The sequence below is a fragment of the Chlorocebus sabaeus genome, chromosome 1, assembly GCF_047675955.1.
Source record: "Chlorocebus sabaeus isolate Y175 chromosome 1, mChlSab1.0.hap1, whole genome shotgun sequence".
Lineage (NCBI taxonomy): Eukaryota > Metazoa > Chordata > Mammalia > Primates > Cercopithecidae > Chlorocebus > Chlorocebus sabaeus.
In genome coordinates, this window is record NC_132904.1 from 112,200,437 (window position 1) to 112,212,544 (window position 12,108).

A 12,108-nucleotide genomic window follows, 5' to 3' on the forward strand; every position below is an offset into this window, starting at 1 on the left:
AGGGGATTGTGTATCACCTCTGTTAAGGCAGCGAGTGTGTTTGGAATATGTCACTTTCACCTGAGTGTCCTAAGAAGAGAAACAGTTATGAGACTTGCCATTGGAACATGCGTTCCTCCACATGGAATAGATGGCTACCTCTTTAGCTTTCTCCTTGCCAGGATAAACATTCACAGAGCTGCGCAGTGGCTGGACATTCAGCACATTCCTGAAGAGCATTTTAATTGGCTGAGTGGGTCTCTGAGGACCTGCCCCCATTAGCAGGAGAGCGATTCCTGAATGTTGTCCAAACAGAGCAAGTGCAGCTGTGTCCTAACAACACAGTCCTGGGGACCTCTGAACCACATCTCCCTCCGCAGCCTTGGCTATTTCAAAGAGATCATTAACAAGGTGGAATTGGGTGCCCAGAGGGTCACTGCACAATGTACATTGCTACTGTCTTTTAATGGACTTTCCCCAGACATGGCGATTCTTAAACTGCAGCATCGGCAGCTGCTAAGGCCAGGGAGGGCCATGCTGTCTGCAACCAGAGCCACCCTGCCAGTCCTGTCGAAGCAGAGCTGAGCTTGGGCAGATGGATCAGGCTTGGAGAGGGGAGGAGGGGAAGTGGATTTAAAGGGAGGAGGCATCAACAGAGAAGCTAGGCAGCCCTCAGAGGACTTTGTTATTGATTTAGTGTGGGAACTGAAAGTGGCAGGCAGGCAGGTGGCAGGGGCGGGCAGGAGGGTAGGACAGGTGTAGGCAATTGTGGGCAGTGATTAGCTGGGGTGGTGCAGATGTGGCTGGGGGTGTCAGCTGGTGGAGATTAGCATGGGTGCTTCTGAGAAGTGTTGCATCAGATGGTGGTTTCAGAGTCCAGATGTGACAAGCCAGTGGTCCCTGCCTTCCCTGCTTCCGTACCCCTTTATACTCTCCCTACTCTCCCAAGCATGCACTTGTACTTTCACCTACCCTGCCACAACCACCCGTTTCTGGGCATTCCTCTCTAGGTGAAGGGCATGGACATCAGATTGTCCTCCCTTCAGTCTTCAGTTTTTCAGCCAAGTTCTGAGATGACGACACGGACTGAACACCCTCAGACACCAGGCAAGACAAAATCTGCATAATCAGTCAGTGCAGTCATGCTTATTCCCGTGAGAAATGCACCTCGTGACAGAGGACTTTTATACCCCCGTGTCTACTTTGCCTGTCCCCCTTTTTATAACCTGCCTAAAATTTTTATTAATATAAATATTCATATGTGATTACGATATACACAAAAAGTAAATACGCCAGCATAACTCCCACCTAGATCAAGAAATAGAAAATTCCCAGCACTCCCCAGCACTCCACTGGGCCCCGTTCTACCCGCCAACTTCTACCTTTGTCTCCAAAAGTGATCACTTGACTTAAAGCACCATAGATTCATTTTGGCTCTTTTGGTACTTTATATAAATGGACGCATACACAGTACATTATGTTGTACCTACCTCTTTTTTGCTTAATAATATGTTTGTAAGCAACAGTTGGTTCTTCTTCATTGCTGCATATTATCCTATTTCTACGTAAATCACAATGATCAGTTCCAGTGTTGAGAAACATTTGAGTTGTTTCTGGATTGGGGTTCTATGAATAATGCTATTCTGATCACTTTAACAGGTCCTTTAGTGGTTATACACATGTATTTCTACATAGCTAAGAGTGAAATTGCCAGAATCATAGGGCATGGGTATATTCAACTTTAGTAGAAACAAATTGGTAGAAAGCATTTTGCAAAATGATAGTGCAATGTCTCTACTCTGATATCTCGGGACTGGCTTACCCTCAGTCAGAGGCCCAGGAGCTGGTAGGAAACTAGCCACCATCAACAGCTGCCTGTCTCAGGCATTCTGTAGGACCCACTGTAGGACTTTTGCTCACCCATTTCAGCACTTGGTTCCTTACATTCATCCTTTTCTAAGTCTTGGCGCTTACAGACCCTCACACCCTATAACCATTTCAGGTGCTCCCTGCATTGATGACCCCTTTAGATGTGGCTTCTGTGACTTACTGACCAGTTTGTCTGCTCAATTAAGCTCCCAACTACACTCCTACTCCATTCTACAAAGTTGGATGAGATGCATTCCAGTTTGTGCTCCACAGAGCTGATTCAGGCCAGTGCTAGTTTCTAGCCTCTCTGTTAGAGAGTGCAGGATGATGGGAGGTGGAGCTTGTCACACCGAGAAGAGAAGCAAGTGAACTGTAAGACAGGCAAATCAATGAAATTGGCATTTTTCTTTATTAATGGGCCCAATTTGTCCTGGGTTAATGGCTATTTACAAAGTTTCAAGATGCCTAGCCCTTTGAGTTTTATGGCATCTTGACCATACTTTCTTGATATAGTGTGTGTGTGTGTGTGTGTGTGTGTGTTGCTATCTCACAGCATCTGTTTATTTCCATGTCCGCAGCAAAGTGCTGGGTACACAGAAGGACTATGTGACGAAGCGCCATCACATGGCTGGTAGCCTGTGGTGAGTCACCGGACTTCTCGACTCCCACCTCACTGGGGTGGAAGGAACAGTAACCACAATGCTCCGCAACTCGGGCTGCACCCGTATGATTGGAAACAATCTGTGAAGTGAGTCATATCAGTTGCAAAAACAATTAAGTCAGTGGGAAAAGAAAGTCAGTAAAACTGGTTATTTGGCTTGATGAAAAGAAAGCAGTCCATTGTTTGGTTACATTTTTCACTTCCCAGCTGGTCATTGTGACACTAACTGAGGCTGGGCTTGCCTACACAAATGCTTTCAACAGTTTTGACCAGGACTATGTCTACACAGCTCTAAAACCATCTGGCACGTTACTCAATGGAGTCAAATAGTCCATCAACTGTTTGCCTCAATAGTCATTTTAGGCTCATGACCATTTTATGGAGACCCTGTAGAAAACTACCATAGACATTTTCAAGAAAGACAAGACTTCGAGGGCACAATCCCACTCCTATTGCATTCTGTGTCTGGGAACTCAGTGACTTCAGGCAGTTCTAGGTAATATCTGCTACTGGGAGTGGGAGGCAGACAGGGGTTAGGTGGAGTTCAGAGCTGTGAAATGCAGAGATGATTCCCCCAAGTCATGCTGACTGAACGCTTTACTTTCATCCTAGATTGTGGAGTGAACGACCCCGAAGAAACAGACTTCTAATTCTAGCCTTTTGGAGATTATTAACTCAACTCCCAGATTTTAGAGATGAGGAAAGGGAGGCCCAGGGAGGTGGGGATACATGTCCAGGATCACAGAGGTGAAAAATGAGTTTGCTTGGCTAAGTTCAACTGTACCTACTTGTCTCCAGAGACTGCTCAGGAACTAGAACACCCTGATACAACATAGGCACCTGTGATGGAGATATTCCCTCAAAAGTGGAATGGGGCATGAAGGAGAATTGTCTCCTAAAAGCTGGGAAGTTTCTCCTAATCCTTTTTAGGGTACCTTCCCTGTATCCCAACTGCTCTTCAACTGCCGAAACTCATGTCAGTCTCCAAAGAACAGTGTCCAAATGTGTATGATGCCACATTGGCTGAAGTGTGCTCTAATTGTGCAGATATTCCCATAAATGCTATTTTATTAAGCTGAGCTACACTAAATCTGTCATCTCCATAAGTAATACCACAGCAAATCTGTAGGTAAGTTCAGAACACTGCAGTGAGCCATGCTGGACTATTAGTTTCAATTCAACGCTGTTTCCTGTAAGTTACAGCATCTCAGGCGCACAACTTAGGCACTGAGTAATAAGATTTGGTTCCTTCCAGATGCCCTCAGCTCCCCAAAACAACAGAAATGATCAAAGACAGAGGCAAGAAGACCAGGGAACCCTAAATGTTTACTGTCTCTAAAGTGTTTGGAAACAGCTTGGACCAGTGTAGAGTGCTGGAACAGAGAATCAAGAGCATCAGGTTCGATTCCCACCCTTACGAACTGCTCAGCCTATGAAAATTACTTTGTGTTTCAGGCCTCACTCTTGTCATCTTTAAAATGGCAACACATATACACACCCCTCCGCAGTAAATACAGAGGTTCTGCAAGCCAGGACATTAAGTACTTAGGATGAAAATGATGACGATTAAGTCTATTCTATCACTTGATCCGATTCTCTCTGACTATTCTGCAGGGGTAATAACATGGCCTGCAGATGATCCATAATCCACTATCTTCTGGTGAAAAGAGAGGAAAGGTGTGTGTGTGTGTGTGTGTGTGTGTGTGTGTGTATACACACAAACACAATTTTATATATGCACATTAACATTAATGTATATACATTTTATATACACATCAGTGTTAATATATCTAAAATGTACATATACATTTTATGTATATAATGTATGTACCCGATATTATATACATATACATCTATATATAATGTATATACATTATATATACACACACACATTAACTCCCTTTCCTGTTTTATCACCAGAAGATGGTGGATTTTATATATATGTGTGTGTATATATATTATATATATGCATTATATAATATATAATGTCTCTACATACATATAATGTGTATATATATGCATTATATATAATGTGTGTGTATGTGTCTGCCCCCAAAGAAATTTAAAATAAGTTGATATCTAAACACATTGTTGATGAACAAGGGTGACTAATTATCTACTTGCAGTAGAAAAGCCAGACTATTGTAAATGTCTTAGCACTTCACAGTATATTAGGAATGTTCTAGAGTGAGCTGGCAATGTTTAAATCAGATTCAGTCCCACATATTGCACTCCAAAATTGAACATGGGCCACCATTTCTGGGACAAAGCTGAGAGCGTTCAGAGGAGGCTGCCTCTGAAGGGATAAAATTGGGAGGCATTTGCTTTAACACACAAGCTTTAATTAGTTGTTACTCATTAGAGGAAATCACATTTCATAGCTTCTAAGAAATAAGGTAAACTTTTTCAAAATTTGATTCCATATCCAGGGGAATCTCTCTACACAGCCTTTTCATGTAATCATTGTAAAGTCTTCTCTTGCTTTTGTTTGTTTATTAACTTGAGAGGAAAACTGAGTTTGGAAAAGGATGTTGGAGGGACACAAGTCACAAGAAAGGTTTTCTAGACCCAGGGAAAATATGCTTGAAGAAAAATGTCTCCAACGAGCGTCAGCAGATATTAAATTACAGACATGTGCATGGTTTGTCCAGATTGGTTAGAGCATGTTTCTTTGCAGCAATAAAAAACAAGAGACATTAACAAGCCAATGATGTTACATGGAATTAAGTAGCATTCAAACGATGAAAGAGAAAATTAAGGAGCTAACCTTCCACTGCCCAGGCAGTTTGCATGGTCAGTAAAAATGCAAGGCTTTATTTCCACCATCCATACCTTCAATAGGAGAAAGTAACTCTGGTGGCCCATGACCATCATATGCCCTTGGTCAGCTGTCCTGTCAGGACCTACCTGATGGCGTTGGGTGACTTAAATGGCCAGCTAAATGCAATATGTTTTGACTGTGAATCTTGCCTCTCATGGCGGTTCCCTGTCACCTCCCTGACGCAGGCAATGCCATATATCACTGCTGTTCTGCAGGCGCGCCACCCAGATAGCGTCTGAAAGATTGTAAACAGGATGATTCACAAACTGGTGGCAGCAGCTAAAAGCAGTGCAGTTCGCGACCCTCAGCACACGCCAAGATTCTAAATGGGATGGTGCAACAACAAAGCAGCCTGAAGATTCTAAAACACAATGGTGTCAGCAGGACATTCATAGGGTGCTGTAACCTGTAACTGACAAGCATACCCATCATTGTTTCTCCTGGGGCATGCAGCATCCTTGTGCTCCACTGGGCCTCCTGTTGCATTGCTGCTATTTATTTGCATCTACAAGCAGGGGAGCAAGTATGTGCGGAAATAGCCCCAGAGAGGTGTCTGATTCCCATAGGCCCTAGCAGGCAGCTACAACTGAATGATTTCCAATATCAGTTACTGAAAATTCTGACCATGATATGCAGACCATCGCAGATCTTAATGACAATAATATCATCTCACATTTTGATGGCGTTTAACAGTTTACAAAGTGCTTTCACATACATTATCACATTTAATCCCAGTGAGGTCGATAGTCTTCTCCATTTTATTGGCAGCTTGGTGTAGTGGAAAGAGCTCTGGAGTCAGACAGACTTAAGTTCAAATTCTGGCTCTGACGACCAAACCATGGTCAATTTACTTCATTTCTCTCCCTTTTCTTACCTATAGGATGAGGAATCGTTTCTATTTCTGAGGTTTGTAGTGAAAAATAACATATGTAAAGACATACAATATAGGGCATGATGCACAGAAGTACTCAATAATCATTAGCTTCTATCCACTTATAGAGGAAGAAAATGAAGCTTAAGAGGTTAGGGGAGTTGCTCAAAGTAATAGCTAGTAAATGGCAGAACTGAGACTTCATTTATTTTACAAATATTATTGAACACTTACTATATGCTGGTGCCTTGGGCATAGGAAAGTGGATGAGTCATAATTCTAATTTTTGAGATGTTCACAGTAGAGCAGTGGAATCTGAAATGCAAATAATCAATTATAATTGAGCATGATCTGAGAGGCAAAAAGTACTTAGGGAATGTCCTAAAGCCATGGATGCATCCTACATTATCAACATAGGAGATAAGTCTGAGGAAGAGGAACCTTCCAGGAGGCAGCAGTAGAGTTACACCTGAAATAGAATGTTGGCAGATGGATGAGGGTGAGCAAGGAGAGGAGCATTCAAGCGAAGACAACAGTGTGTGCATTCATCAAGAGGGTCAAAGGAGCCTGGCATGTCCACTGCAGCACAGAAGAGAACCTGAGCAGACAGGAGAGAGAGGAGCGGGGAGGAGGCAAGGAAGCAGCAGTGAGAAGAATGGAGGGGCTTGCAGGTAATGCTGAGAAGTATGCATCTTTGTCAGTCCACACTGGCACAAACTCTGTGATGATTTACAGAGAGAGCCAACCTGGTCAGATTTGCATTTTTGAAATTGTGGCAGCAATGTGAAATACTGACTGGAAGAGGAGATAATGGAGGCAGTAGTTCAATGAGAGATAATTAGGCTGTGAACTAAGAAAGTGGCAAAGCGGACAATTTCGAGAGGTATAGCAGAGGCAGAATTGACAGGATCTGGCAATTGATCGGATATCAAGGCAGGAGAGACAGAGAGGACTCTAGGAGGACTCCCAGGCTATTACCTTTGGTGGCTGGGTGAAAGAAGGTGTCCCCCACTGGCATAGAAGGAGAGGATGTTTGAAGAGATAACAATAAATTCATGTGGACATGCTGACTCTGAGAGATTCATGGATATCAAGAAGGAGGTGTTCAGTAGACAGCTAAAAATGAGTCTGGAGTTTGGGAGAGGACTCACAATTAGGTGCGTTGATCTAGGGATCAATGGTTTTTAGACAATGGTTGAAGCTGTTTTTTTATGTCAAGAGGACACAGCAAGAGGAAAAGTGGGTCCTGGAGAACTCTAGGGAATATCAATGTTTAGGTGCTAGAATGAGGATTGTTAGAGAGATGGAACTACCAGGAGAAAGGGAGAGCTCAGAGGCCAGGGAAGGCAAGCATTTTGTGATGATGAAAGTACAGGAAAGTATAAAATTCCACCAAAGGATCAAAGAAGATGAGAAGTGAGATATTCCTGTGGTTTGGGTAATGATAAGATCACTTTGGCAACTTCAGTTTTATAAAAAGAGGTTAAAAAAAATAGGCTTTTTTTTCTATGACCCAAAGTAAGAAAAATATTTTAGTACGGGCACGATGACTCACACTTGTAATCCCAACATTTTGGGAGGCCTAGGTGGGTGGATCACCTGAGGTAAGGAGTCTGAGACCAGCCTGGCCAACATGGTGAAACCCTGTTTCTACTAATAATACAAAAAAATTAGCCGGGCATGGTGGCATGTGCCTGTAGACCCAGCTACTTGGGAGGCTGAGGCAGGAGAATTGCTTGAACCTGGGAGGCAGAGGTTGCAGTGAACTGAGATCGCACCACTTCACTCCAGCCTAGGCAACAGAGTGAGACTCCGTCAAAGAAAGAAAAGAGAAGAAAGAGAAGAAAAGGAAAGGAAAGGAAAGGAAAGGAAAGGAAAGGAAAGGAAAGGAAAGGAAGGAAGGAAGGAAGGAAGGAAGGAAGGAAGGAAGGAAGGAAGGAAGGAAGAGAGAGAGAGAGAGAGAGAGAGAGAAAGAAAGAAAGAAAAAGAAAGAAAAAGAAAGAGAAAGAACGAATGAAAGAAAGAGAAAGAGAGAAAGAAAGAAAGAGGGAAGGAAGGAAGGAAAGAAGAAAGGAGGGAGAGAGGGAAGGAAGAGAAAGGAAGGAAGGAAAGAAAGGAAAGAAGAAAGGAAAGAAGAAAGGAAGAAAGAAGACAGAGAAAGAAAGAAAGAAAGGAAGGAAAAATATTTTACATTGTGACCTGAGAAACAAGTTTCAAGAAACAATACTTACACTCTGACATATCATACTCATCTATTCTATTCTATTCTATTCTATTCTATTCTATTCTATTCTATTCTATTCTATTTCATTCCATTCCATTCTATTCAAATGCCGCTTGGCCCTCACTAAATTGATTTTATGACCAACTAGTGAGTTTCAACCTGCAGTTTGAAAAAACAGTGGTTTAGACAAATACAGTTCTCACACACAAAAATTATATGGAGCGAAGTGTGGGATAGAAGAAAGAACATTGGATTTTGAGTGAAGACACCTGATTTTCAGCATGACTCATTTACTTACTGACTCTGTGACCTTAGATGTGCCCATTAACCTTTTGCGTGTCTCTTCTATTACCTGTAAAATTCAGATACTATATCAGCTGCAAAGGGATCTTCTGGGGATCAAATGCGATAAAAATGCATGAATGCAAAAAGCATATGCTTAAAATAGTCCTGGTCAAACTAAAATTACCATAATCAAAGAAAGAGCAGAATGGTGCATGGTGTGTCCCAGTTGGCTCTGGGTCTGTCATTTGAATCCTGGAGCCACATCTCTCCAGAACATACTGAGAACCAGAAATGGGATCAAAATAATTTAACCAATCAAAACAGGTGTTGCTGCTATATTTATAAAATTCACAAAATTTACTGACACAGAAGCCTGTATGAAATCCCCTCAGAATCATTGTAGTCTTGTTCTAATACTATTGTAGCCATGTTGATTTTCTGATCTGTATCTGTGGACCTGTATTAGAAGGACATTCAATAAAATCCTATTGGAACAGGAGCTGATAGAGGCAAGTATTTTCACCACGGTGTGAAATGACAGCAAACAGACTGCAGGGAAACAGCAAGATGAAATCATTTAATACAGGCAATATGTAAACTTCAGCAGGCCCTGGTGGTATCACTGTATTACGGTATAATACAATAACTGATTTTTATGATTCGTTCAACAAACTACTACATTTGAGTACTCAATATATGTACTAACCTAGGTGCAAGGAAGACAAACATGACCAGGGTATGTTTGCTAACCCTAAAAAATGAGCACACAGATGAATGAGACAGACACATAAATAGACAATTTCCACTAACATGATACAATGAAGAAAAATATGCATCTTTGCATGATAAGATATGAATATGTCATGAGAGAAAAGAAGAAGAGCAGCTAGCCCAAAGTGGAAGTGGAATTCAGATAATGCTTCTTGAAGGTCATCTTGCCCAAGATGAGTCTTGATGAAGATAAACAAAGAAAGATGGGGAAACAATTCAGAATGATGGAATAGCCTGAGAAAGGCATGAAAGTATGAAACCTTACATAGTGTAGATAATATTTCTAGATCATAAAAAGACAAGTACAGGCTATGCATAAGAGGTAGGTATGATGCTCAATCCTGAGAGTCTTCTATACCAGGTTAAGATGCGTAGAGTACATCACATTGACCAGTGGAAGCCACTGATAGGGACTGATTACACTGCAAGCCTTATGGAGGAGGAATTTAAAAATGGATTAGGCACATAAGTTAAGGAACAACTGTAGTGGTTCAAGAGAGACAGTTTGAGGGCATGAATGAGGGAAGCAGTAATAGGGATGAAGAAGAGGGGTTATATATGAAAAACATTTTTGATACTATATTTAGATGTGAAGGCTGAGGCCAGGTAATAAATGCTCCACTTCAGGGACAAAAACATGCCCTAGATTGCCCAATAGTATTCACTTTCTTGAGTTCATGATTGAGTCTAGAGAAATTAATACATGTCTACAAGGCACTATAATATGAGATAGGAGATGATAAGTGTTGAAAGAAAGGCATAGACATGTGACTATAGGAGTTAGAGGAAAGGGGCATAAATTCCAACTGAGCATTTTAGGGAAGTCTTCATGGAAGAAGAGGCATGCAAGGCAGATCTTGAAAGATGGTTAAGATTTTGCCATGAGTCGATAAGAAGAAAGCGCATTTCTGATAAAAGGAGCAACCTGAGAAGAGACGCAGGATGAAATATGGTGTCATTTCAAGCTAAAAACACAGGTTCTGAAGTCACACAAAGTTGGGACCAAACTTTGGCTCTGTCACATTCTAATCACAAAATTGGGGATAATTTAATTTACACTTCAGAGCCTCTGCTCCTCATTTGTACAACAGTTATAACTATCATTTATATTATGGGATTATTGTGAGGATTTTTTCCTATTAAACTTGATTTATTGATTACAATGAAATTGACTTACCTCTGAGTTTTATACTTTCATGCGGTTTTGTTTCACTAATTAGCATCCTTTTTTATTCAGCTTGGAGCATTCTGTTTAGCATTTCTTGTAAGGCAGGTCTAATGGTGATGAACTCCCACAGCTTTTGTTTGTCTGAAAAAGTCCTTATCTCTCCTTCATTTCTAAATGACTACCTTGCCAGGTATCGTATTCTTTGTTGGCAGTTGTTGTTGTTTTCCTTTAGTACTTTTTTTTTTTCCTCTTTTAAAGAATTTATTTTAAACCTATTATACCACACAATATGTTTTAAACAGTGACATATAACTTCCTAATAAGACAGAGCAAAGACAAAAAAAGTTTATCTTATTAGAAACAAGATACACCATCACTTATAGTCATTGTCAAACATTACTGCACTTTAACTTTCATAATTTGACAAAGCATTCATGAAACAATCTGAAGACTAGTTTTAACACACAGATAACACCTATAGACAGACACGACTGTCCTAAGTTGTTTATTATGTAGGAATTTTACAAACTTTATTTGCATTATTGGTAACAATAGAGCTGGAAAGTAGTGTGCCTTCTCCAAGTTGCCGGGCAAGAACTACCAATAGTGTGATGGAATTTATGGCCCTTTCCAAAGTCATGGCTCTTTCAGCCTGCAGATGTCAGCCCATGCATCTCCCTGTGCTTGTGAACTGGTTTGTGATTCACTGGGTGTCAGGATTTCTTTTGATAGCTTTATGGAATGGATCGATTAGGATAACCTCAAAAAATTTTTACGTGGAATCTTCACCAACCCAGTTAGAATTCAGGACTCTTAAAGCTCCACAGTGGTGTCCAGCTTACTCCTCCGCAGTGGGCTGAAGGCTTCAAGGAGACTAGCTGGTTAACATCATGATGGAGAGGCTTGTCATAAGTTGCACCCTTAGGAACTGGGCAGTTTTGGCCACCATGGGGGCACACAAATCCTAAATATAATGTAACCTTGCTTGGCCTTGTAGCCCAGTTGGCATGCTTTATCAGGCCAGGTGGGGTCGGGATCCCTGTGCAGAGCAAGAGCTGCCAGTACTGCCAGCAGCAGACCTTCAGAAGAAAGTGCAAGATATCAGACTGCTTCTTCTTCATTAGCTCCTGGATGTATTTGTATGCACTCATCTTGGTTCACCTGATGACACCAGACAGAAAGGCTCCTTTAGTACTTTGCATATATCATCCCACCTTCTCCTGGTCTGCAAGGTTTCTACTCAGAAATTGACAGGTAGTCTTATGAGGGTTCCCTTGTATATAATTTTTGCTCTCCTCTTGTTCCTTTCAAAATTCTCTTTGTTTTTGACTTTTGAGAGTTTGGTTATGTGACTTGGTGAAAATCTATTTACATATTTATTTATTTGCTGCCTGGTCAGTAGGTTTATTGTATTTATCTGAAAAATCCTCATAGAAAATTACTTGACTTAGCTCTCAGC

General features: G+C 41.3%; 1 long non-coding RNA gene and 1 pseudogene across 1 annotated transcript; one reads left to right on the forward strand and one right to left on the reverse strand.

Moving 5' to 3' along the window:
* The first annotated feature begins 2,426 nt into the window (after window positions 1-2,426).
* LOC103248529 (uncharacterized) lies at window positions 2,427-5,209 on the forward strand. Its single transcript, XR_012092634.1, has 2 exons — window positions 2,427-2,596; window positions 3,122-5,209. It is a non-coding gene; the product is annotated as an uncharacterized lncRNA (long non-coding RNA).
* Window positions 5,210-11,188: 5,979 nt separating this feature from the next.
* On the reverse strand, window positions 11,189-11,800 carry LOC103248531 (large ribosomal subunit protein eL15-like; annotated as a pseudogene).
* Window positions 11,801-12,108: the final 308 nt, after the last annotated feature.